Source organism: Ambystoma mexicanum, chromosome 5q (genome assembly GCF_040938575.1).
Source record: "Ambystoma mexicanum isolate Mex_15411 chromosome 5q, UKY_AmexF1_1, whole genome shotgun sequence".
Taxonomy (NCBI): Eukaryota; Metazoa; Chordata; class Amphibia; order Caudata; family Ambystomatidae; genus Ambystoma; species Ambystoma mexicanum.
Genome location: NC_090933.1, coordinates 387,954,724 through 387,981,769, shown reverse-complemented (window position 1 = coordinate 387,981,769; position 27,046 = coordinate 387,954,724).

Genomic DNA, 27,046 nt, shown 5'->3' with positions numbered 1-27,046 from the left:
ACCACATCGGGTGCATTGCTGATTTCCCATCCTGTCTCTGATCCTGCCAATGATGTATTTATTAATTTACTGGAGATGTATAAGTTCCCGTAGAAGGCCCCGTGTCCATAGCTGCTCTCCACATTAAAGCTGCATCAATATTCCTCCATCCCAGTCTTATATTATCGATCTCAAACAATGCTTCAAGAGCAAGTCTGGTTCTATGTTAAAAATATAGAAACAATGAACCAAGTGCACACCTACTCTTAAATACACTGTTAAATAAAGTACAGATAAACATTAATGAAACAAACTTAGGTGCAGGGGTGGTAATACAACCCTGACACCGGGTTGTAGAAATGAATATAAAGAGAAAATGGTGTCCTAATGTTAGAGTTCCTCTGTCCCCTGCACACCTTTGTGCTTTGAAAACAGTCAGCAGTTAGGTTACCATATCCGGATGTCAGTTAGACAAGTTCAATGTTGAATAATTCACACTGTAGTCTTCATGATGTATATAAGCTTCTTTACTTGTGTAGAACAGTGCCCAGCATGTTTCGGGGAAACCCCCTTCTTCAGGAGCAAAAACTATAACATACTAAGTAGTAATTCCATTACAAAGGATCAGGTAAATGTTAAAAATGTATTTCCATATGCGTCAAAACTAACATGCCAACCCTCATGTTACCAGGTTAACCAACGTCACAATCGTATAAGAGTAAGTCATCCATGTGTAAAGAATTGAACCTGTCAGTCACACCACCTATAGTGAGAACAGATTACATCTGTGAATTTCTCATGCACAAGAAATGAGAAATCCAGAACAGCTCCAGCTCCCCTCACAAAGGAAGAAGTATCACCAGTGTGTTAATACAGGCCATGCACCTTTGTAGTAAGTCACTGTGAACCCTAGTCAAGAATCAGACAGTGGAACAGTAGGGTAACGAGACACTATTGTTTCACAGAAAGATAACATACCTAAATGGTGAAGATAAAATAAATCTGCGCCAATATAGCCTCATGTAGAAATTAGGTGGCATGTAGAAATTAGGTGGCAAGGTTCCAAGTAGCCCAGGAGCTATGGCAGACAAAAAGACAAAACACATAAACAATGCTTAACAGAAATGTCCATCTAGAAAATGCCAACTACGGAGACTCTAAGTTCAGCAATGCTTACCCTTTACAAAAGGAATACACGCTAATCAGCTGTGTCACTCTCAATGTCCAATTAGGTGTTCGAATGTATGAACACAAATAATAGACCTTGTATCAATAAATAGCGTGTCTTCCCCAGTCAGTGACTATGAATCAATCCAAACTGTGGACAATGGAGAGAGATAGAGTATCGTATTCCGCGTTCTCAGTGCAGCATATAAAATTACACGTGCACACCCAAAGCGTCCTGCAGTGTTCAGTACATAAACATGCTCCCCCACTCTCAATCGCCTCCAGAACATGCCTGTGCCGAGCGGGTAAAGAAAGTAAGTAGTGAGTTTCTGAAAACCCTGATCACCTATAGAGCCCATCCCACAATGCGTCCTGTGTGGGTGAACCCAAACAAAGGACTAAGAGCCTGCATAGTGTTATGAAACCTGCAGCTTCCTCACCACAAAGACCCTATCTAAAGTCTTCTCCCAGGTGGCCAGGGAAAGGCAGATGCTTTCAGATCCTGACCTTGGGGGTGGCGCGCTGCGGGAGGATCACCTGGGAGGAGAATGGGCCCAGTGGAAAGCGAGAGCTCAGTTGGGTGAGACACAGTATTTGTCTTCCTCTAGGGAAGACATCTCCTCAATGCCAAAGTATGTATTGGCTTGCTGTCAGAGTAATCTTTCTGCTCCCGAAGTTGAACATCTTAAATTGGGTGAAAACATGTATAAACCCTTAGGCTTTGGGGAAATGAAATCCCTTCTAAAACCATGGAGACTTATAAAGTTAGAAGCTCCCCTAACTCCCAAAGTTACCGTGAAAAGGAGTCTGTGAATAATAACAACTTAAACTCTAAAAACCTTTATTTCTCTATAAAATCAAGTCTTGTGGTTAATCCTCATGATATTCCTGCAGAGAATATTATTGGGAACAGAAATGAGCTTGAGATCAAAACTTCAGCTATGAAAACGAATGTTTGCATTAGGGACTTGAAGTTCCATAATTCCTGAAGTACTGGGACGAAAAAGAGGGCTGAAGAGGAACAAAGCTACAAAGTGCGGATTGATAAAGGGAATGATCCACACCTGAGGGGGACTGGGAGGCTTAAAAGGTCCCCTGAAGTGCAGGCCATTAGTGAGAAGAATTAGCAGAGCAGCAGTCATAGGTGGAAGAGTTGTGAACTCGCCACGTTGCAGCAGAAGCAGATACTTGAGGAGGAAGAAGACGCCAAGACCACGGTCGAGCAGCGGACATGGCTGGTCCTGAGAGGGTCTTTGCCTCCAGAAGCCTTAAGTGTACGGGCTGCACAGTGGGACGCTTGAGAGAGGGAAGCTTGCTCCCTGGAGACCTTTTTTTCAGAGGTTGTGAAGCGGGAAGTGAAAGTTTGGAAAGCTTTCCTTTCCCCACGGCTATCTCCAGTGGTAAATGAGCACCGGAGAGCCTTCGGAGCAAAGGAAGCTCCATGTGCAAGTGGCACGTGTGCTGGCAGACTGAAACCAGCAGATTGCCGGATGGGGAGGAGCCGCTGAAGCAAAGGACCTGTGAGCAGCGAGGGAAACAGATGCGTAAGCCTTACCTGGTGAATTCAACAAGTGATTCACTGAAGTGCTCCATGACCGCTCGCATGCTCAATGCAGGTGTTCTCATGTTGGAAAGCAATCACATATGTGTGAACCTAAAACATAAGGCAATTTTGATAACTGAACTGGCAGAAAACAGAGGAAATATTATTATATACGACCAAATGACTGGGACATTAAGAATGCAAGTGTATTCAAAGCCCAGCAACAAGGTGGGACAACACTTCTATACCTTGATACAAACAACCATTATACAAGCCAAAAAAAAGCACAGGCAAGGCAATTTAAAACCAACAGATATTGCCAAAGTCAGAAGGGGCAAAGGAAAGTCCCAAAGGTTGTAATGTTTATAACACATGCTTTAAGAAGCCCTTAACAAAAGCTGATATTAACCCACATTGCCAAAGACAAGGAAGAAGCAGGATAAAACCATATCTTGTCAGTGTTTGGTTAATAAAGAAGTGGTGAAACAAAAGTGGCAAGAAGGCTGCCCTTCTGGTAAAGGCTGTACTGAAGGAGACAAGAATAACTTAAAGAGGTTTTGGAAATCTCAAAAGTGTACTTAAGAGCAGCATTGATTAGAGAGAGCAGTGCTGGTGCTAATTTAGGAATATATGGCATTGGGGCAGTCTTCTGGACCCTGGGCAGACATGGCCCGAGGAGGAGTCAAGACCAAAAAGGGCTTGATGGACTCCTTTACAAGTACCCCATGCAGGAACACCCAGGGGACTACTGCACCATGTGAAACTGAGGAGGACCCCCCAAGTGCCGCCAGCATGGATCCCTACATGACAATGATGCAGGCAAGGTTTGCTTCAGTAAACTCCAAACTTGACGACATTGTAGCCAACATCCCTCCAAATAAAATTAGACAAGGAAAGTGGACGGATCACGGAGGTGGAAACCCGAGTTGGAGGATTGGAGGATACCGTGGGTGAGCATGGTCACAAGCTTAAGGCCATTAGGAAAGAACTGATTGTGGTGCGCTCCAAGTATTATGATTTGGAATCCCGCTCTCGACGGAACAACGTCAGAATTGTTGGGATTCCTGAGAAGGCGGTACGCAGCCCAATGGAGCAGTTAATGGAGGGCTTACTTAGATCATTATTCTGCGATGTGCAGTTCTCTGAGCAATTCTTGGTTGAAAGGGCACATTGTTCTCTGGCCCCGCTTCCGAAGCCTGGGGCACTGCCATGCACGATTATTGCCCGGCTCCTAAACTACTGTGACTGTGACTTGGTCTTCAAGTTGGCAAGAAAGAAAGGCACACTTCAACATGAGTCGGCTGAAGCGCATATTTATCCAGATTTCTCGGCCGGGGTCCAGGCTGCCAGGAGGACATTTGACCAGGTCAAGCATATTCTGCAGGACAGGCAGATACAGTATGGCATGATGTTCCCAGAAAAGCTGTGCATACAGCGCGGCAGAAAGGAGAATTATTTTAAATCCCCAGAGGAGGTGGCGGCATATAGCAAACAATCTATACCTGTCCCGGCGGGCCGAGGCTTGGAGGTGGGAAGGAAAGAATGCACATCTGGACTCGCGCAAGCACTGCCCAATGATTGATGTTTAGTTACTGCTATTATGGCATAGTTACGGTATGTTTGTTCTGATCTGCTCTGCTCTGCCTCGCCGTTGGGGATGCTCGGCTGGGCAGGATAATAGCTTTATAGCACAGCTGTTGTTCGCATTGTGCTCCCAGAGTTTACAATGGAGGTCTAGTACCCTATCAGGTTAGGGTGGATGGTGCGGGTGGTGGGGAGGGGTAGGAGGCGAGTTAAAATGTTGAAAGGTTTGACAGTCATGCGGGAGGCAGCTGCAAGGTTGATTGTGAAGTGTGTTCTGAGTTGGGAAATGATTGCACGTGTGCATGGTGAATGATGGGGTTGCATGCGGGAGGTTCCCCAATTAAGTTTATGACATGGAATGTGGGGCTGATCAACCCAATAAAGGCCAGGAAAATTCTGGCCTATGTCGACAGACATGGACCGAAAATAGTAATGCTTCAAGAGACTCATGATCTGGGTAGGGTCCATGAGACATTCGCACACAGATGGGGCTCCTTGAGATTTTATACCGATTACTCCTCTCAATCTCGGGGTGTCCTCACCCTCATTCATCATTCTTTGGGGTTTTAGGTGTCCAGGAGCAGGCTGGATCCATTAGGCCGATATGTTATTGTCAGGGGTGCTCTGGCAGGCTGCCAGGTTATATTGGTGAATACATATGGTCCAAATATAGATGACCCTGCGTTTTACAGACAGATCTCAGATGCACTGAATATGGAAGATCAGGCGAAAATTATTTGGGGGAGGATTGTAATACCATCCTTGATAATCAGATGGATAGAACATCGAGTGCCTGTCTGGTGCTAACCAGATTGTACCAGACAGTTCACCAATTGATGATGTATTTCCCGCTGGCTGATGTGTGGCGCGAGCTGCACCCGGACTCTAGAGAATATAATTATTACTCCATGATTCCGGGTCACGTATAGATTTCTGGCTGCTGACTCCTGATTCGTTCTCTATGGCGTGTGACTGCAACATCTCTCTGGTAATGTTGTCATTAATGTTCGCACATAATCCTAAACCACGCCCTCTGTGGAGGATGGCTCTGGGCATGTTGAGGGACAAGTCTGTTGTGGAGAAACAGCATATTGATATTGCTGCATTTTTTACCATTAATGATGAATCGGTGCAGTGGTGATCTACATTGTGGAAGGGTTTAAGGTGTGGATGGGGGCTGCTCCTTTCATCATCAGTTGCCAGTCTCGGGGGCCTTAGATGAGAGTTGATGGGGGTAGAGGATCAGTAAACCAGTTAAAGGAACAGGAAAAAAACATGACAAAACCCACAGTGGGTTGGTGTTAGGGAAACTCCGAGATAAGCTTGACCGTTTCTGGGAGCTGGCAGACTGGGAATTATTATACATGTCTAAACCCATTAAGGCCAGGCGGTATGGGGAAGGTAACAAGGGTGACAGACTGCTGGGGAATGGTGCTAGATCCAAGGGCCTGAGACAGTCCATCATGGGGAATAAGGGGTGGGATGGTATTGTGTTGGTGAAGGAGATGGATATAAATTATGTCTTCCAGTATTACTCGAACCTTTACGCTAACTGTGACACCGCTACAGATGATGCCCTCAGTCGCTACCTAGAGGGTATTCGGCAGCCTGAATTGTCAGAGCAGGAGTGTCAGGTCTTGGAACAGCCGCTGATGTTAGAAGAGGTGGTTGCAGCGGTGAAAGCACTGATTTCTGGGGAGGCACCAGGGACTCTTTGTATCCTTTGAAGATTTTTCCCTCATACTGGGAGGGAGCCCTATCCAAGTGCTGCAGTACTGTCTCATGAAGGCAGCGTTTTGTAGACATTGGCCCTCCTTCCCAGCTAAGCAGACACTCATGAATGTATCGCGGCAATGGTGTCTACAGGAGGGGTTAGGCCTGGGGTGTCTATACTGTACTGCTTATTTCAGACTCACCAGGAGACGAGAATCACGATACGAACTAAGTGGGAAGCGGACCTGGAGGTAACGCTGGAGGGGGGGAAATGGAGTAGTTGCTGTCAGTTGACCAAGGACATATCAATGAATGCAGCCTTTCGATTGATGCAAGTCAAGATCTTAAACCATTTCCATTACACACTAGCTAAACTGGCAAAGTTTACTCTGGGTGCGAGTGGTACGTGTAAGAAGTGTGGTAAAGAATCAGCAGACTCATTCCATATGTATTGGGAGTGTGCCTCAGTCCTAGCCTTTTGGTGTGAAATTGCAGCGATAGTGGATGAAATATTAGATATTCCACCACTGATGACACTCATATACCTGCTGGGAGATATAGGTAAAGTTTCTGTTTTCGCACAACGCTTCTTTACTATTGCGTGCGCATTTGCAAAGAATTGCATCTTCAGACACTGGAGATTGAAACATGCTCTTAGAAGTGCTGATTGGATGCGAGAATTGGAATTCACTAATGAACGGGAAGAGGGATATGTAATCACTGTAGCAGCATTATGTAGACTGGGTTCCACTTTGACTGTACCTGACCAAGACTCAAGGTGACGGGGTTGCTGGCGGAGAAGGCCCTGCAGACTGAACTGGGTTATCATGCGTTGAAGGCACTGTTTGTGTGATGGTGTTTCTTTTCCCCCTTCATTTGTATTGCTGATGGACATCCTGTTGCTGTTTCATCATTGTGAGCACTCTGTACTGCCTATGGTGCAATGTTGCACAGACCGCTTGTTTTATGACTAAGAAATAAAGGTTTAAACAAAACACAAAAAAATAAAGGTGTGCAGGGCACAGGGTCTTCCTAACATCAGGACATCATTTTCTCCATGTTAAAATATCCTATTAAATTAGCACATGGCAAAATAATGTCTTTTCCATTTATGTAAAACTCATTGGATTTTTAGAGGGCAAAAGCTGCGAGTACAGTTGTTCCGTACTCCTACCCAAAACAGAGTGGGGTAGAGATATCTGATCATTAAAAAGGTGTTGGACATTCAGATGAGGTAAGTACCGGGCAGATGGAGGAAAGGAGAAGTACAGTGAGATTATCCGTGCCCACATTAGAGATAAGTGGTAAAAGTTGGGAGAGAAACATGCAGTGACAAGGACAGAGTAGAACCACAGTGTAAGATTTCAGATACACGAGTCAGTGCAGAAGGGTAGGGGGAGCATTAGGTTAACATGACAGTGTGGATGGTTAGAGAAGGCCATTAGTGGCACAGCAGATCAGGAGTCAAGCGGAGCATATTAGCATAAAAGGACTGGTTTAAGTCTTTTTGGAACCACTGGTCATTTTCCTCCCATCTGAGGACACTTAGGAACTCATTCCATAGGGCTTTACCTAATGCATGGAGCGTTCTGCCACCAAAATTACCTCTTCCTGATGGGTGCCATCACAAGACACCTGCAATTAGAAGGCATAACAAATTTGCTAGCACAGTATTTCTTCATCTTTTGCTTGATGTAAGGGGGCCAATAATCCAGGAAGTCTCCATGTAAGAGGCAGTCTTGAATCTGATATGGGCTGCCACTGGAAGCCAGTGTAGGGATAGCAGAGCAGGAGTGATGTGGACTCATGGTTTAAGACAGAGGATGCTTATTTTTTTAATTGTGTTTTGATTCCCAACTGTAAACAGAAAGGAAACTTTCACAAGTACATACAACATTTATAAAAATAATAAAACCAATGAATATTCTCTATAAAATAGAATAGACTATTACACACCTTTCCTTACACTAATCCTCTACATTGTATGTTACTCATCAAATACACAGATCCATAGGAAAGAGAAATACGCCAATTCAGGAGCCAACCAGCTACCTCAGAGACTATCAATCTATTTCTTGTTTTCCTCACCTACTCTACCTAGGTTCTCCAGAATTGTGTAGAGCAGGTCACATAATGATAAGATTCAGCTCTGTGCTTGTCCCCTCATCAGACTCGACCAGCAGGCTTCGCTGCCCTGTATCATATCCAGGCATCTCTTCCGATCCTCCCCCAGTGCCATACAGCCCAAAACCAAATGTTTAGTTGTTTCCTTCACTTCAGCCATACCACACAGCATACAGATTAGATCTGTTGTACCACCATTCCAGCTCCCCATCCTCTCCAATGTTGGAAGTTGATTCATTCGAAAGCAGAGGTATAAAGATCTTCTTTTGTAGCATGGAAACAAAAGTACATACCTCAGACTTTGCTCCCTCTTATATACCAATCTTGCATACTCCTTGCATAGGCTGAATTTAGTCAGATCTTCCGCTGTTTGACCCCAATCGTAGTTAAACAACTTTGTTTTACTGTCGCCTGATTTTGACTTAACGCTTCTGTAGATGCCCCTATTTCATACAGTAGTTTGTTCAATTCCACCTTCATGCTGGTGATAGAATCTCCTGAAGTTTGTATCTGCACTTTCCCCCATTTTTCATATAGTGAATGAGGTGGTGGATTCAATAGTTTTGCATAGGACATCAGTTTCCTCCACTCAGCCCTGGCGGCGTGTGAGACTTGTCCAAACTCATGTCGTATAATTGAGTTTTGTATAGATTTCGCTAGTCTTAAAGTTTCTTTCCACAATTTTCCTTGGAGCGTGTTTCAATTCTGTCCCAAGTCATGGAGGTTAATATCCTGCCCATACAAAATCGTCAGCTCCACCTGCATCTGGTAGAACCGTATGAGAGGAATCAGTGAGTAACTGAAAAGCTGTGCGTACACCCGCCTCATCTTAGTAAGCAGAGGGCCATACCTAGAGTTGAGATAGTGTTCCCCTCCTAATTTAGTGGTCGAATTCAAAACTCATACCCCAGGTACGATAGGGCAGAAACGCTCTCCAGAGACTCATCCCCTACTTTCCATTTCATCTTTTTGGGGCTTTCTTTTCTTGTAAAAATGTGAACTCTTGATTTTGCCCCATTTACCTTACGGTTATTTTCAACTGCATATACGTGAAAGAGAGACAACTTGCGCTGCAGTCCAATTGGGGTGAGGTCGAACAACACTACATCATCAGCAAAAGCTATTCAATCCAGTTTGCCGACCCCAACTTCACTGAATTAGTGCTCCCACCCTTCCAAATGTTAGCAATATCTGCCGTGTACAAGTTGTAAAGGGTAGGTGCCACGACACACCCCTGCCTTAACCCCACAAAGGTGCCTATTAGTGGTGTCATAGCTCCCCCCTTATTTAACCTCACTCTCACTGATGTTTCTGTGTGTAGCAGTGTTAGCATTTCCACCAGACTCAACGGGACCCCAAACCTCAGCAACTTTTTCCACAATCGACCACAACTCACCATGTCAAATGCACTGGTCATATCGATTGAGGCCATATAGACGGTCCCAATAGATTTATTTTTCACCGCTACTCTGATATGAGCTAAGATGAATGCATTTAAAGGGGTGCCCATACCAGTTCGAAAACCTATCTGGCAATCAGATAATAACCCTTGTGCACTTATTTCTCTTTTGAGATCCCTCAATAGCAGGGTCCCAAAGATTTTACTAGTGGAATCTAGTAGGCAGGATTGAGTTCATCCCCTTTTATAAAGATTGGTACAATATGTGAGTGCTCCCACGTTTCAGGTACTCTTGATGTCTGATATATGTGTTGGAAAAGCTCCCATTGAGGGGTTGCCGATAGCTCCATATTTTCCATAATAACGACCAGGGGGATGTTATCCAGCCCAGGAGCTCTTGAGGGCTTCGCTCTGCTAATTGCCCACACCACATCCTCTCGATCCCAAGGGCAGATTTGTTCCCCATGTGACCGCTCTTTCAAATTGATTACGGGTTCCTTATCAGGGATGGTATACTTCTCCTTAATAAACTTTACCCAGTCCTGCGCTGGGATCTGACACTCTTCTATCATGGACATGTTTCCTTTTGTCAAGCCGCCATCATAGGCCAAAACTTCCCTGCATCTTATTTTATCAATGAGAGGACCATCTCTTGATTTCTCTTAATTACTGTTTCCCTTTTAATCAACTTAAGTATCTGATTATAGCGTACCACTATCTTCTTCTTATTCTCTGAAAATAACTTGAAAGACATAGAGTTCAGCCTACATACCTTGATCTCTGCTCTCCTATTTCTTTTCAATTCCTTAATTTTATCATCAAAATAATTGGGATGAACTTGATTTCGCAGCACATGTCCCTTCTTAGTAAGAAATTTCAGGCATGATTGCAACATTTCGCCATAGTTCCAGACTGTTAGTCGGAACCCATTCTCTGCCATAGTCCTCATCTCTGGTTCCATGTGTTAATATCCCCGCAGAAATATCGCGATACAAAAATATCGCCATATTTTTGCAGCAATATTGACCCATGGACCCTGCGGGGTCACCCCTGCAACCCATGCATTATTTTAAAATGTGCGGGGGACACCCCCGCAACCCCTGCTCCCACAAATTATCCCCCCAAAAAATATTGCCTGTGGCGAGACAAACGGCCATATGTACGGCGATATTTTTGGTGGGGATATTTTGGAGGGATACCCTCATCTCTTTATCCCATACCACCATAAATTCCTTTACTGCCTTTTTATTCCATCTAATGGCTGCACCCCTAATCACCCGAGCAAAAGCCATTGATGGAAACATTTTATGCATATTTGGGCATATATTTGCATTATAGTGTATAGGGAAATGATCACTTCCCATCGCATCCCCATTGGATATACAATCATTTTTCCTACTCAACTCGGCCGAACCAAATATGTGATCAATCCAGTAGGTGCGCACCCCCCCTCCCCCTCCATGTGAACAAGTCTCTGGATTCACCCTCCGGTGGGACATAGGCCATAAATTCCACTGCGCAAATATTTCTTTACATAGGGCTCCCAGATGTTCACTTCTTAATGTTGTAATTCCCCCTCTGCTTCTGCCCTTACTTTGTTGAGTCTCTACACAAGATGCGTTAAAGTCCCCTGCTACCAGTATATTACCATTTCCTTCTTTCTCCAACCACTATTCAAACATGGTTCCCAGTTAATTCTGCAAATTTATCGTATGTGCATTAGAAGAGTTTCCATAGATGTTTACTATCAGAAGGTTTAGCTCTGGGGGAATCATTTGGATGGCTACGGCCATTAGGTCGGATGATGTTGTTTTCAACTCATGATGTCTAACATCCCAACTCTGATCGACTGCAATTACCAGCCCTCCTTTAGGCCGACCCATTTTTCCTTGATCTGCCCGTTCAGAATAGGTTCTGTACCCCTTCAGTTCCAGATGTTTTCTAGCCATCGTTTCTTTTAAGATTATTACATTTGCAGCTACAAAAGGCTCCATTAATTTGTGCAGATGTTCCATGATATAATCTTAAGGACGTTCCTTTGAAAGCTGCTGCTGGCTCTGTTTAACCTTTTTAAACATCTTCTGGGCCCACTCCAGCCATGCCCATTCATCTCCATTTCCAAACTGGCCTATCAAACCAGTTATCGATGCACTTGATCTTTTATTCAGTGTTTTTGAATTTAATATTGGATTTAAGTAGCCTTCTATTTCTTCCTGGGCTATCAATTATTTTAAGTAAAACCCCAGTGTTTTAAGGGCCTCTCTATTACTCTACACCATCTGGGCAACAGGATTTGAGGCAAAGTAGCATACTGATCGTTCTGCCCCTTTCTTCGGGAATGCCACTGGCAGAATGTCTTCCGATCTTAGTGCCCTTAGCTGGGGGCTGCTTGAAAGCCTTTTATTATGGTCCCTCTATTTAGATGTTCTTTATTATCTGACTTCCACCCCATTTCGGCGCCCTGGAAAATTTCTCTTTCCATTTCCTTAACTCTCTCCGCATGTTGACGACTCGAGGAAGTAACTGGAATTTCACCTAATTTCCTCACTGTGGGGTCGTTAACCCCCTTTCCATTTTGTGATTCTTCTCCAGGGTCCACCAGTGTCCTGTGAGGCTCTTCATCAGGAATACTCTCCTCGCTCAGTGATTCATTTTCTTCATTATCGTGATTAGAGGTATCCTGTTTCTTTTTTCTCTTTTTGTTCAAAAAATGTGTGATTTTAGACTGCTTTTTCTTAGTAATTCCTTCCTTTTCTTGTTGCTCTACTGGAGTCTTCCTCCTTTTCACTTTACTGAGGATGCTTAAGACAAAGGCTCAGCCTAGCAGCCTTGATGTGGGTGGCCTGAAGTTGGTGACTAAGATGTGTTGGGATGCCCAGGTTAAGAATATTGCAGTAGTCCCTTCATGATGTTATGATAGCTAGTGTCACTTGCAAATTGGGTAACATGTTCAGGAGAGGGAGAACCCACTTGGGCACATGGTGTTAGAAATGGGATATGGTTGTGATCTTTTTTTCTGTGGCACATGGGAAAAGTCCATTGAGTAACACTCCCAATTTTTAGCCAGGGAGCAGATGGTGGGAAGAGGCCCTCATGGGTGGGTGGCCACAAGAATGGAAGTGAAGGTAAAATGGCTGCACCAAAGTAGATCATGAATTTTGAGCATTCAGACAAAGCCTATTACTGATCGTCTAGTCTTAGATCTTTAGAGGACCTGAGGAAATATGGTGCAGGCCTGTTGGAGAGCCACTGAGTCTGAACACAATCTGGATGTCATCCACATATGTTTGGAAAGTGGGTTAGAATGGTGTGATGAGATCTGATAGAGGTTCTGAAAAGCCAAGTAGACAGTGTGGGTCAATTTGGGGATGCCACAGTTGAAGATAGTGGCACTACAGTGGAAAAGGCCTGATATGACTTCCAGTGCTCTACCAGTCCAGAGGAAACCCAGTTTAGTTCAGTACCTTAAATGCCAAAAGAGACCTTTAAGCAATTAAGCAAGGTAGAATAGTTGGAATGGTCAAAGGTCACCGATAGTTCTAGGAGAATAAGTATGGCATGGTGGTGTTGTCCAGGGACCCTTATTATAAAAGGAGGAACCCCGGTAGAACACTGAATCAAACTAGTTGGCGGTGTCTACTTTGTCTATATCCGGGTGGATCAAGATCAATATATAATGGGAGACAAAGCTAATAGAACAAGGGCTATAGAGTGACCTCTATACGGGAAGGGACGGACCAGAAACTACTAAAAAATATATCTTTTAAATAAATCAAAATTAAAACGAATCATTAGATACATAGGTCCACAATACAAAACTTCACATCCAATAAAAAACAAGGAATACGTAACAGGGCTAAAATGCTAGCTAAAACAAGTTCAAACAAATACACAAGGTACAATCTCAGACAAATAGTAGTGTACCAAACTCTAATCAGGTTAGTAAATCAAGTTGTCAACTCTCTGTTATTACTCCAGAGAGCTTATCTCGACATGTTTCTGTTCTTAAAACATCAATCACGAACATTCATCAGGAGAGAGTAGGTTACAAGGAAAATACCAATTTCATATTGGATCATAGATTAGATCAAGGCAAGTTTCATAGCACCTTGTCTGGTGCCAGTGGGGGATCTCTACCTCCAAGAGTGAGTAGGGATAGGAGACTGGGTCAGTCCTGTCTAAATAGGCAGAGCACTGGGTGCCAACATCATCATGGCGCCCGTAGGAAGAGAATTTCATAGGAAGTATCAGCAGTCATTGAACACTAATTGAACATGGAGCCTGGTAGGAGACCTGAGAATTGACGGTTGCTAGGGTAGATCAGGACTCAGTGGAAGCCGGCGAGGTTAATAGTAGATAGATCGGCTTCCAAGTAGAAGAGACACAAGTAGAAAATAGTCCCTGGTGTACACCGCTGAATGGTGAACGGACACCGGCTAGAAATGCCAAGTCTACCTACGAGTTAGCAGGGACTACAGGAATACATTGTGTGTGCCCAGAACAGCAGATTCCGAGCCTCTGGCTCGTCTGAAACAGACTTGTGGTCATGTAGGAAGTTGTGCGACTCACTGAACTCTAGAAGCTGTTGCTTTGCCATTTTTTCTAAGATTGTACTAATGAAAGGTATGTTCGCGGTAGGCGGTAATCAGCAGGACTGGGTGGGTCATAATTGCCTTTTTCTGGAGAGGGGAAATTCGTTTTTTTTGTAGGAAGGGAGGTCAGACACGTGAGACCATTGTGCTATTAATCAAGATGGTTGCAGTAGGGGCATAAGTGGCAGTAGTATGTTTCATGCTGTTAGCAAGACAGGGGAAAACATTTTGTGACTTTTGTCTGGAAGTCCAGCTGGTTGGAAGCTTCCGTTTTTAGATTAAGACTTGGAGGGAGCAAGGGTCTGACCAGTCAGACAATTAATTAATATTTGATTACGCGCTTAATACCGGAGACCAGTCTCTAAGAGTGGGCCAGAGTTTGAACCTGTGTTGATCTGTGTTGTCTTGCTTCCCTGACAAACACTTTGCCCCTGAGCTACGCTCCCAAGCCATGACGCACAGTAATGGTTGTTGGTGTGTTTTTCATCTTCGCAATGAAAAAGGTAGCCAAATTGTCCGCCAAGGCTTGGGATGTGGAATTAAACGTAATTTAATCGGTAATAATGAAGAAATAAAAAATAAAGGACAACAGTACAAATCAGTCCTGATAATTCATTTTCAAATGTGTACTCCAGGGAAATCATTATGTTTAAAAAAAGGGAAAATATCTGGTGTAAACTGACATGCTAACACAGGGGACACACCTGTCCCCCATCATCCTAAAGCTGAGCCTTAGACAATTGTCAAACAATATAACGTTATTACGAAGCATGAGGATCCCCTCCTACCTCTGAATGTCCACATTTACAATTGGACAAACTATTTTCTCACTTGATTTAAGTTTCACTGTGGAATTTCCTTTAAGCTGCTCACTTTCACTTGTTTCATGTTTAGAAGACAGATGTCCTGTATTTACACAATACACAGTTGCTTGCCTCCGATTTATTTTCCTTACGCTTAAACAAATTTCAAATTGGTAGTGATTTATCACTTTGGAAATGGGTCTTTTCGCTTCATTAAGGTGGCTCTATTTTTAGAAAACTACGTCATGTTATGGCTGCATTCTTCATTTGTATTGCCTCGTTATTCTCTAACTGTGCAATGCGCACTTCAAAGCTATGTTCTTAAACATCCCCTTTGATTGTTTTCTTCTATTTTTAGAAGTGGTTTTGGACCAGAGATAGACATAAAATAGCTAAAAACCACAGCTGGAGGCATTATACGCAGAAATGTGTTTTGTAGAAATTCTGAAATCAGTGACCGCTTTTCTGTTACACTCAGTTGCTTGCTTGACTGCTGTGCACACAATATTTCTCTAAACAAAATCTGTAATCTTTGTCTGGCCAAAGTATGATTTAACGTATACTTGCGTGTAAGGCTGAAGCTAAAATAAGTCAATTCTAGACGAATACTTACGACGCCACCAGCAGAGGCCGAGGCATAGACAGGGTAGGGCCTGAGCAGGCAATGCCCACCCACAATCTATGAACGCCCACTCAGCAGGGCTGTGTGGGCATTTACAGATATTAATGGCACTGTGGTGGGGCCGACTACATTAGCTTCGCGTCCCACTATTTAGACAATCCTGGCTACGCCTCTGAGCAGAGGGGCACCAGGGGGTACCATTTTGGCTGTAAACATGAGATCTGCCCCCAATTTAAAGAGCACTATCACCCAAAAAATGGCACTTCACTTGGTATTTATATTTATACACAAAGGAGAAAAGGTGCATAATAATTAATCTGATCAATCTGCATTTAGTTGTTTAGGTATGATTTGCATTGGGGCTTGGTCCGCGTTAGATACAACTACTTCCTGCCTCTTGCCGGGTGTTTGTGGCAGGTTAGTCCGTTTTCTAGCTTCACCATTGCGCCTTAGCTATGGAAGTCCGTCTTTTGTCTCCACAACAGCTTAAATCACTAGCGCGGTTGTGGAACGTAGGTGTTCGTATACTTCATGGCGGCTAGAGAGTGGTTCCATGGTCCATACGATCAGGTGCTTAATATGTCAAATTTCTTTAGTGACTAGTTTGTCTGGAATTCCGACTGTTGATCTGAATTGGGCATTAATATGCCGGCGCATTGGCAAGTGTTATGGTAAAGCGCCAGTTTCAGTGTGCAATATAATGTTTACCTGGGTCCAAACTTACATTGATACGCTGGGCGTTTCAAGTTTTAGCGTTGTATGTAATGTCTATTACGCTATCTAAAGATATTCTTTTTTAAAAAACGCTAACAGGCCGATTCATGGAATTAATGTGCGCGGAAAAAACGGCGCACACGTGCGAAAACGTGCGATTCGCAGTGAAATAGCGAAAATCGCAGTGAAAGTGCGATTATCGCACAGAAAACATCGCACATCTATTCATGGAAGTCCGTGCACGCGCAAAAAGTGGGATGTGCACTGAAAAAGTGCGCGGCGCACGCTGGCGCACGCTGGCGCACAGGTCATCGAACGCTGTGCGATAAGGCCACAGCGAATTCGCACATAGCGCGGCGCACATAACAAAAGTAGGCGTAACACGGGGCGTCACACGCAGAATGGGGAACAACTCGTGAAAATGTGGGCGTCACGGGGGAAGTACAGGAGGCAAGTGCGCAGAACGCCCACACGCTCACCTACAACACGTATTCATGGAATCGAATCGGGAAAAACAGCGCACGGCCAAAGACGCGCACAGGCCCATACATGTCCGCCACACGAAAGCAGGCGGTAGCGTCCCTGCGCAGGAAAAAAATGTGTGCCAAAGTTCTACACGCGCAAGAAGGCCCACACGCGATCGGGCCTGGGGGAGCGTGTGCGTGTATCTCAGAGGTGCGCGAGAAGTTTCACACGCGATCGGGCCTGGGGGAGCGTGTGCGTGCATTTCAGAGGTGCGCGTGAAGTTTCACACGCGATTGGCCTGGGTGCGTGTATTTCAGAGGTGCGCAAGAAGTTCCACACGCGAATGGGCCTGGGCGCGTGTATTTCAGGGGTGCGCGAGAAGTTCCACATGCGATTGCCTGGGCGCGTGTATTTCAGAGGTGCGCGAGAAGTTCCACACGCGATTGGGCCTGGGGGAGCGTGTGCGTGTATTTCAGAGGTGCGCGTGAAGTTCCACACGCGATTGGCCTGGGCGCGTGTATTTCAGAGGTGCGCGAGAAGTTCCACACGCGATTGGCCTGGGCGCGTGTATTTCAGGGGTGCGCGAGAAGTTTCTCACACGCGATTGGCCTGGGCGTGTGTATTTCAGGGGCTCGCGGGTGGTTTTACACGCGATCGGGCCTGGGGGAGTGGGGCACGTGTATTTCAGGGGCTCGCGGGTGGTTTTACACGCGATCGGGCCTGGGGGAGCAGGGTACCACTCACCGTCTGCCTTTCGTGTAGAAGAACGAGTAGCCAACACCCACCCGCTGTGAAGTAATAGCGTGTGAACCCCAACGCCTGCAAGACACACGCACTGCACCCCACGAAAAGCAACGTCACATACGTCACAGACACGCATACGCGCTAAGGGCCTTTGGTCCAATTCCTCGATTCACACGCTGACGTGCAGAATTTTCACGTGCCAAATCACTCCGTATCAAGCTGGCCACACGTAAGCACACGGAAGACCACGCTCCTGCCCAGAAGGCCGAACTACTGCCCACCAGAGCCCCGAGCACGCTCCCACCTGCCATCTGCTGCTGCCTGACTGCCTGCTGCCCACGTGCCCTGCCATTTGCTGCCTGCACATCAGCCAGGGCTGCTGTTGCTGTGACCACCCCTGCTGGAACCGAAGACTCCCGACTGGGATTCCATCGCTCCACAGCCCAGCCCCAGGACCCAGTTGCCCACCCACTCCTGCCTCTGGGGTTGTCATGTCGGGCACTGCAACATCTGGCACCACGGACAACCCCCGGCCAGAGAGGCAGAGGGGCACCAGCTTCAGTGCCACCGAAATTGGTGTCCTGGTGGAGCAAGTCCTGGGGCAGTATGATGCCCTCTTCAGAAGTTCCCGCGCCGACAAGGAAGGACGGACTCGGATCTGGACTGACATCGTGACTGCCATCAACGCGGAGGGGGTGGCAGTCCGCGACTTCCAACATGTCAAGAAGCGCTGGGAGGACTTCAGGTCCAGGACCCTGAACAAGGCCCGGCGCCTCTTGAAGGCAGCGGATGCCAAAGGGCGCCGGGGGCCACTTGTCAGAAGTCCAGATGAGGGTCCTGGAACGCATATCCCCAGCGCTCCACGTCCAGGTCCTTGAAAGGCAGGCCCGTCTGGAGTCGAGCGGTAAGTGTACATGCATCCTGATTGTGAGCTGTGCGTGTGGTGATGTTTCAGTAGTGTGCAGGTTGCACATCTGTTTGTATGGGGTTGAGTATGGGTGGGGGTGTACAGGGCCATGGGGTTAACACATGCTAGGGCTGTAATGTGTGAGACATGGATGGTGCTTGTGTGTAGGCTTGCATGCCAGATGCAGTTGTGTGGGCACACATGTTTGGATGAATGTGTATGTAAGTAGACATGTCGTGATGTCACGCATGTATGTTGTTTTCAGCTGCATGTATCAGCACTGTGTACATGTGCATTTGTGTGTATTTGACAAGGGTGCAACAGTGATGCAACATGGATGCATGTGACAGCGGGATGTGGAAGCCTGATTGGCAGATGTGACATGGATGCCCATCTGTACACTGCGACACTTGGCAGAGGTGTACACATGCATGCAAGTGTGGTGGTGTGTGTACATGTTTGGTGCACTTCCTGTGTTGCATGTGATGTCTGGCTCAGCTTTGCCTGCTCATGCTGTTGTATGGGTATGGATGGTGCTGCCAGTTGCGATATGGCTGTGGTATGGCTCATGTGTGCGAGTTGAAATGACATGTGTGTTGGGGATTGTGATGGCATGTCTGAGGTTTGCCAATGCCACTCATGTACAACTATCATGTGTGTATGTGTCCATTGTACAGTGCCCTGATGCCTGTGTTTTATTTCTCCCTGTCTGCAGCGTCAACTGATGAAGAGGGCGGAGAAGGTGCTGTGGAGCACAGCGACGGGGATCCCACCGCCAGCCGGAGACGCAAGGCCCGGCTCCCCTCCCATGTTGTGATTTCGTCGGGGAGTGAGGAGTCCGGTGCCGCGTCCCAGGCCGCAGCTGCCGGGGGGAGGTCCAAGAGGCGGAGGTTGGAGTTGGACTCCTCGGCAGCAGAAGGGGCAGCTGGGACACCACAGGGCCCAACGGGGGAAGATGGCACGGAGTCATCCAGGTTGGTGGGGGGTTTGGTGGAGGAGGAGGCCGTGCAAGCAACAGAGACGGGGTCTGGTGGTGGTGATCCCACTGGTGCTAGTGGTGCAGTGCAATACCAGGGACAGGAGGCAGCACAGGCCGCCGCGGAGGTGCCTGTGCGCAATCCTGTCCCTGAGCCTGTCCCTGCATCATCTTGCACCAGCAGGGATGCCTACGTCCAGACCCGTTTTCAGGCAGGGGATGAGCAAACGACAACTGGCCTTCCTCTGCCTGCGGACGTGGCTATCCGGGTCCGGGTTGAGCCTGTCCTGACTGGTGTGGCGTTGCGTCAACGGGCCATGCGAGGTGACCTGCAGTCTTTTCATGAGGAGACTGCACGTCATCTCTAATGGCTCGTTGACCACATCAGCCTGCTGGGACAGGTCACCCAGGCCGGATTCCTCCGTTTGATGGGGCTTGCTACGACCCCCTCCTCAACTGAACCCCCTACGCGCCAGTCGTCCTCCGTGCCATCTTCCCACCCATCAGTCACCTGGGTGCCCTGTGGAGCTGCCTCTGACGGTGCGGCCAGGCTGGTGGAGGAGGCATCCCTGCCACAGTCGGGAGTCGGACGTCCAGCAGGGGTGGCCACATCAACGACTGCACCCCAGCCGGCGGAGGATGTGCAGGCAGCAGGAGGCAGTGCACGGGCAGAGGCACAGCAGCAGCAGCAACGTGGTGGGAGCCATGAAGGCTCGGGGCCTTCAACATCGGAGGGGCAGGCATCGGCCGGAGGGCAGGAGGACCCAGGACAGAGAGTGTCTTCCGTGTGGCAGCGGTTGGGCCACGCCATAGATGCGAAGCGGCAGCGGGCGGAAGAGGCACGGCTCACAATGGTCAGGGCGGAGAACTCCATGCGGAGGGCCCTGAGGCGGGCCGAGTGCCTCGAGGCAATCCGCAGGGGGTTGGAGGTGGACACGTCGACGGCCCTGCGGACCCTCGGGGCCATGGAGGAGGACCGCCTCCAGGACATTGAGCAGGAGTTCGATGATGCCCTGGGCCGGGACATCCAAAAGTGAGCCGTCAGACTAGCCCGCTGCCCTTGTACATAGTTATGTAGGTAGTGTTAGGTTTCCTTTGTTTTTTTATTTATTTTGGACCTTTTGGACATTGGCCACATTTTTGTATATAGTTTATTTAATTAGTTAGTGTTGTTAGATAGGTTTCATTTATTTTGTTGGGATAATGGACCCTGGCTTGTTCGTCTGTACATAGTTCACTGTTGGATTTTATTTTTCTTTCACAATTTACCCATGGAGCAATGGCTTTCAATTATTATTTCCCATTGGATTTTCTTTTGTGGACAGTGACTTTGGACACCATTACTTTGGATTATGATTTTTGGTTTTGCTTTCTTTCACGGACATGCTTCTTTTAATTTTTGTACATTCCCATTTCTGTTTCTTTATTTTTGAATCTATTTATGTTTCCTTTAATACATATTTTTTTATCGAACTTCAATGTGTAGTATCATCTCATTGGTTTCATGCATATCATGATATGAGTTTTGAGACTCACTGACACCCATTGGGTGTATGTGAGGGACATGTGTTTGTTTCGAAACTTGCAATTGGTGTTCTGTCATGTAATTGCCATTTCTGAGTGGGTGGATGCAATACTCGGGTGGGTATTTTGCATTTAGAGGCTGACCATAGGGACCAGGGATCTAGATTGTGATGACATGTTGGCTGGGGCACATGAGTTGGGGCCTGCTGGCAGGTGCCCCACAGTGCTGGGGGGTGGGGGTGGTGGGGAACATGAGTTGGACATGGGTGGGGGCCTGCTGGCAGGTGCCCCACAGTGCTGGGGGGTGGGGAACATGAGTTGGACATGGGTGGGGGCCTGCTGGCAGGTGCCCCACAGTGCTGGGGGGTGGGGGTGGTGGGGAACATGAGTTGGACATGGGTGGGGGCCGGCTTGCAGGTGCCCCACAGTGCTGGGGTTTGGGGGTGGTGGGGAACATGAGTTGGACATGGGTGGGGGCCTGCTGGCAGGTTCCCCACAATGCTGGGGGTGGGGGTGCAAGGGGACATGAGTTGGTGATCATTAGTGCAAGGAGACATGTGCCTTTGCTGGGGGGCATGCCCATGTTGGGTGGGCTGCCTGCGGGACATGACCAGGGATGCAGGGCAGTCCCCTGTGGTGTGGGCTGCCTGCAGGGGCCGTGGAGGGTGTACAGGGAACACCTGGGAGGACCCACACTGGCAAATCACATGTAGGACTCCCCGGCACCCCTGAAATACACGTACCCTGTTGAAATCGCGTGTAAAACTTTCCGCGCACCCCTGGTATACACGCACACGCTCCCCCAGGCCAATCGCGTGTGGAACTTCACGCGCACCCCTGAAATACCCGCACGCAGCCCAATCGCGTGTGAAACTTCCCGCGCACCCCTGAAATACCCGCACGCAGCCCAATCGCGTGTGAAACTTCACGCGCACCCCTGAAATACCCGCACGCAGCCCAATCGCGTGTGAAACTTCCCGCGCACCCCTGAAATACCTGCAGCAAGTCCAATCGCGTGTGAAACTTCCCGCGCACCTCTGATATACACGCATACGCTCCCCCAGGTCAATCGCGTGTGGAACTTCACGCGCACCCCTGAAATACCCGCACGCAGCCCAATCGCGTGTGAAACTTCGCGCGCACCCCTGAAATACCCGCACGCAGCCCAATCGCGTGTGAAACTTCCCGCGCACCCCTGAAATACCCGCACGCAGCCCAATCGCGTGTGAAACTTCGCGCGCACCCCTGAAATACCGGCACGCAGCCTAATCGCGTGTGAAACTTCCCGCGCACCCCTGAAATACCCGCACGCAGCCCAATCGCATGTAAAACTTCCCGCACACCTCTGATATACACGCACACGCTCCCCCAGGCCAGATCGCGTGTGGAACTTCTCGCGCACCTCTGAAATACATGCACACGCTCCCCCAGGCCAATCGCGTGTGGATCTTCTTGCGCACCTCAGAAATACACGCGCCCAGGCCAATCGTGTGTGGAACTTCTCGCACACCCCTGAAATACACGCGCCCAGGCCAATCGCGCGTGGAACTTCTTGCGCACCCCTGAAATACACGCGCCCAGGGCAATCGCGCGTGGAACTTCTCGCGCACCTCTGAAATACACGCGCCCAGGCCAATCGCGTGTGGAACTTCTCGCGCACCCCTGAAATACATGCGCCCAGGCCAATCGCGTGTGGAACTTCTCGGGCACCCCTGAAATACACACGCCCAGGGCAATCGCATGTGGAACTTCTCGCGCACCTCTGAAATACACGCGCCCAGGCCAATCGCGTTGGAACTTCTCGCGCACCCCTGAAATACACGCGCACAGGGCAATCGCGTGTGGAACTTCTCGCGCACCTCTGAAATACACGCGCCCAGGCCAATCGCGTGTGGAACTTCTCGCGCACCTCTGAAATACACGCACCCAGGCCAATCCCGTGTGGAACTTCTTGCGCACCCCTGAAATACACGCACCCAGGCCAATCGCGTGTGGAACTTCTCGTGCACCCCTGAAATACACACGCCCAGGCCAATCGCGTGTGGGACTTCTTGCGCACCCCTGAAATACACGCGCCCAGGGCAATCGCGTGTGGAACTTCTTGCGCACCTCTGAAATACACGCGCCCAGGCCAATCGCGTGTGGAACTTCTCGTGCACCCCTGAAATACACGCGCACAGGGCAATCGCGTGTGGAACTTTTCGCGCACCTCTGAAATACACGCGCCCAGGCCAATCGCGTGTGGAACTTCTCGGGCACCCCTGAAATACACGCACCCAGGCCAATCACGTGTGGAACTTCTCGGGCACCCCTGAAATACACGCGACCAGGCCAATCGCGTGTGGAACTTCTCGCGCACCCCTGAAATACACGCGCCCAGGCCAATCGCGTGTGGAACTTCACGCGCACCCCTGAAATACACGCACACGCTCCCCCAGGCCAGATCGCGTGTAAAACTTCCCGCGCACCCCTGTAATACTCGCACGCAGCCCAATTGCATGTGAAACTTCTCGCGCACCCCTGAAATACACGCACACGCTCCCCCAGCCCAGATCGCGTGTGAAACTTCTCGCGCACGCGTGTTCCCGAAACCCGTAATACGCGTTCCCCGCTTTGCGTTTGCTGTTTGCCAGTCCGGTAAACTGGTACAGGGTTGGCACAGCCCTTTGCGATGGTTTTGCGATCTTGATGGCTTTTCCTTGCGCAAGGGCGTTCTTGGGGGCGTAACTGGCGCTGCTGCAGGGTCGCTGCGCCACTCTGCGCCACATCTGCTTTTGGAGGCGAGAATCCATGAATACGCTGTGCGCAGAAATTGATTTTATCGCAGGCGGCTGGCGCAGACATTCGCACGGGCACGCTGTGCGCCAGCCGCGTGCGACACTTTTGAGAGGAATTACATGAATCGGCCTGTTTATGTTGACTATGTACCGATACTCTGGTTTTTGTGTTGTTGCAGAGTTGATTGTACGCAAAAAACGAGCGACACGTGTTTCTTCGGTATTAGCATGGAAGCGTCTTTCTAAGTGAAATGCATGTGAAACTTGGTGTTTACAGGTATTGTCATCTAAGTATACTATATGGTGTATACACTTTCTTATGAATTGATTTGGGCTATATGGTCAAGACACAAATTTTTGGGTTACTATATAGATATTCGATACACCTAAGATTGGGTGTGTAGCCACGAGGTGCTAGCTATTTGGCGTTCTAGATGGTGGAAGCTTAGTTACTTTTCACGGTAATAATTGGGGGGGAGAGCAGATATACATGTAATTGTGGTGCTTGTTCACCGGTAAACTGAGTATATTGTTGCATTTTGTGTCTCCTGTTTATTATTTTGTACTACCTATACAGACCTTGGAACTAGACGGGGTATCTTGAGAACCCTTTTATCTTAGTCGACTCGATTGAAGAAGTCTGAAGTTATTGACATTTATATCTAGACTACTTAAGCTACATATAGAGGTATAGTAGTGTTATGTGTTGAGGGCAGGTCTATATAGGACCTGACCCGAATCCTTTAAGCCATCATATTGGTGTAGTTTAGAGGTATCATGTGTGATATAGAAAGTGTAGCTCACTGTCTTATATGGAGATGTTGGTTATGTTTTTATGCAGGTGACCGTATTTGGGATTGCCTAGTTTTCTACCCAGGATTACATGGTGGTGAAGAACTAATGTGAAAATACAGTTTTTTCCCCTGAAGAAAGTTCAAGCATTGAAAAGCTTTTAAGAACTGAAACATGTCAAGATATGATTGGTTGTAAATCGTCTCTCTGTTCAAGTACAGAGTGCTTTGTAATTGTTATGTGTTTGTTGAAATGTATATGTTATTAATTGTGATGTAATTTATCCCACTAGGGTTTGTCATACCAACCATGTGGGTTTAAATCTTGGGTTACACTGTATGTGTTTTTTTAATAAGCCTTTTAGGAGTATTTTATCTATTTTGGAGAATTAAAATGATCAAATTTATAAGAATGTATTGTGTACCAAGTCCATTTTTTAAGGACCAATGGTCGTAGGCTATAATCAATTTCCTTGGTTAGACAGATGAGAGATTTATCAGATTAATTATTATGCACCTTTTCTCCTTTGTGTATAAATATTGATGGTAAACCCCAAACTGTGGAGTGAGGTTCCTTCTTCTTGGGGACGCTTCTGATTGACCTTTAGTTTAATGTACTTCACTTGGTATGCCACAGCTTGTTGCCTATGCCGCACCAATGTTGATATGAGTAGCTCACCGTCCTGCAATGCTATTGTAAGACAAATCAAAGGGGCTGCCTAGAGCACAACCAGCACTGGCCATAAAAAATCAACTATGGCATCATTGTGTTCGAAAGTCCAAAAGTTTGAAGTGGTAATGTAGGGGCGCGATGGCACCCCATCTAGGAAGCATATATCTTTGCATCAATCCTGACTTTCTAGCAAGAAAATAGTGGAGTGCTCGCTCCTTATTAAACTTATGGCCATTGCACACCATAAAATGGCACATTTACTGTCAGAGCACTTATTGAAATTTATGGCAAATGATGCATAAATATGATAGAGAGCATTTTCGACAGTAAACATGTATATTTTTAAAAACGTGTCCCTGTTCTTGATATACTCACCTTAGTTTGTTTATTTCTCCCAAACCCTTGAGACGAACACACACCGCCGCCTCAGAGTTAAGGAACAGCCTGTGTACATGGACAAGAAAATTCTGTTGTTAATAACTTTTGATTTGCTGCATGTATTTGGATGACATGTTCAAACAAAGGTTTGCCCTGGACCCCCTCCAAACTGGAAATGTTGGGTAATATTTGTCAAAAAATAGCAAAATTATTAGGAAAACAATAAAAACACTGTTTCGGCCGTCTGCCATTTATTTGGCCACAGACAAAAAGTGCATCAATTGAACACCTGCAGTGCAAATACCACTGGACAGATTTGTTTTGTTTTCTGTTTAAAGATTTTTATTGCCGGGAATTAGGTATACATGGCAACTGATATAACCAACGATGTGTCAAAAATGATGGCAAATATAAAGAAGAGACATAAGAGGAGCAGTAGATAATTAATGCCAATGTTAGGCAAGTATCCTTATATAATATTGTAAAGAGCAGATTTAAGAGCTTTTAGATATAATGGGGCAAGACATTACAAACAGCAAAACAAGACAGACGGGACGAGACATGTACAAGATGAGGGTGGGGGGGTGCAGGCACAAATATAACAGGCAAAACTTGCAAGATAGTAAACCTATAGGTTACTAATGTGGGTCAGCATCGGTTAGGAAGTCAAGAAAATGTTGCCATTTCAACTGATATTTACCAAGTAGCTCAGAAGAAGATGCATTACAGCTTTCTAATCTATGGATATTACAAATAGAGTTCCACCAAAAATTGTAATGAATATAACTTAGGTTTTTCCAGTTGGTAGTGATGGTTTGAATCGCAACCATTGAGCATAAATCAAACAAAAAACATGCATGTTTGTCAATGGAAGTATTATGCAACAGACAAATTCCTAGGATAAGAAAATCAAAACAGAAATCTTGGCGAGAGTTGAAAATACATTTGATGGTATTCCATACAGAGTTCCAAAATGGCTTGGCATGTTGGCACTCTATGAACATGTGCTTGAAAGAGCCTTGGGAATGTAAGCAGCTCCAACAATTATTATTAGGTGATAAGCCACATTTGAAAAGAGAAACAGGGGTGATAAACACTCTATGATAAAAAAAAAAGAAAATAGGGTTTGGATTAGGCTGGCAGACGCAGTAAATTCCGAGATGCACTGCCATTGTGGGGGCCAGCAAAATTGACGGTCCAAAAGTAAGCAAAAATGTTTCCAATTACTATGAAGACAATCAGCCTTTCGGGTAGACAAAGTCAACAGTAGTATTTTATAGTAAATAGAGGCTGTAGTGCATGAGTTCAGCATATGAAGTAGTCTCTGAGCATTAGGAATATGGGAGCTATACATTAACAACTCAAAGGTTTCTACTATTGCAGCAAAAATGGCAAGATATTGTTTCAGGGAAGAGGTAGGCATGTGGAACTTGGTAGCAAATTCATTAAATGTAACAGGAATACCTTGAAAAAAGAGTTGACTAGAGAATTTGATGCCTCTGGAGAGCCATGGCTTTCAAAAAATAGATTTACCTTTAATTTTAATCAGAGGATTAAGCCAAATGAAGGGA